Raw genomic sequence first — 1,391 nt, 5'->3', positions numbered from 1 at the left:
AGTCCGGAAAGTAATAATTCCGGAATTGGCTATCCGTTGTTTATGCACAACCTTTCAGAACACTAAGCTAGTAGCTGTCTACAAACAAACAAGTAATGCAAAGCATTTTGTATCCTGCAATACGTCATGTATTAAAATCCGACAGCAGTTTCAGTATCTAACCAGAAATTGCATGTATCTAGTTACTGGAAGCTGAGGTATGAAGAATTGTATTGTGTCTTATCTTTTTGTGTCTTATACAACCCTGCAAACCACTGAATATCTAAACGGCTTTCGTTAAATCCAAGTTGTAGTACTCACAGTTACATCCATTTGTGTCTATATGATCGTGTTACTAAAGCTTACTATATGACAGCGTTAGTAAGTCTTTCTCCGCTCTCCCGTAAAGTTGTGATACGATCTACTACAGAATAAAGAACCAATTATCAATTTAACCAAGTTGTTGTATTACTACACATCTGCTTCCGCCTCTGTCAACTCCGGTCGATCTCATATTTCATATATCGACACGACATATTTGCTTTTTATACCCCTTTCTTCGCTTACTGAACTAAACAGTAACTATTCTGAATTATGTTTCTGCGCATGCCTCGTAGATAAATATTTCTGATGCCAATAGTTTCCGTTTTGTCCAAGGAATGTTCTTTTTCTTATTCCCAGCATGACCCTTTTATTCTATTATATGAAGAGCATGTAGGTCTAAATACCTCATGTATTACATAGAATGTAGGTTTAACTCTTCCAGCAAAGAAGAAACATGTGATCATAGTATACAACCCACAAAAGAGATAGCTGGCAATACAGTGGTCGTAATCCTTAATGACACAGAGAGTGAGCAGTGCCCTCCCCTCTTGTCTAGTGGCTAGCGCGTGCGACTTTGGTGTCTGGTGTCCCGGGTTCGATTCCCGGCGGGAGAGCATCTATGATTTTTAACTGTTCCTTATGTTTCTGTGTTCGTGTCTCTGTCGTTATAAGTTATTAGAAAAAGCAAGTTAAACGAGTGAAGCAAGTAAAATTAGCGATAAGTAAGTTACTGAAACACGTTCGGTGAGTCAGTTAAAAAAAAAAGTGGACAAAGCACTGACTTTTCACGCCGTCCATGCGAGTTCGAATCTATCTCGGCTTGGATTTTTATCCATTTGAGAGAAAGTATTGTTTCTTTTTGCTACAGCTAATCACTCTTTTCGTATTTTTCGCTGTCGTTCACAGTTAAAGTAACTGACTACTCTTATTCTTTCTACGAATGATGGATTTTCTCTTTGGCTTCATGTCAAACATGCACACGTAATGAAAAGACGCTGTCGATAATAATAATAATAATAATAATAATAATGATAATATGAAATATTACTAGCTAACTCGTGTGTGTATTTCGACAATATAATTTTATA

Source organism: Thermobia domestica, chromosome 6 (genome assembly GCF_964235325.1).
Source record: "Thermobia domestica chromosome 6, izTheDome1.hap1.1, whole genome shotgun sequence".
NCBI classification, from domain to species: domain Eukaryota; kingdom Metazoa; phylum Arthropoda; class Insecta; order Zygentoma; family Lepismatidae; genus Thermobia; species Thermobia domestica.
The sequence above is the reverse complement of the archived record's forward strand: the minus strand, read 5'-3'. Positions refer to the sequence as shown.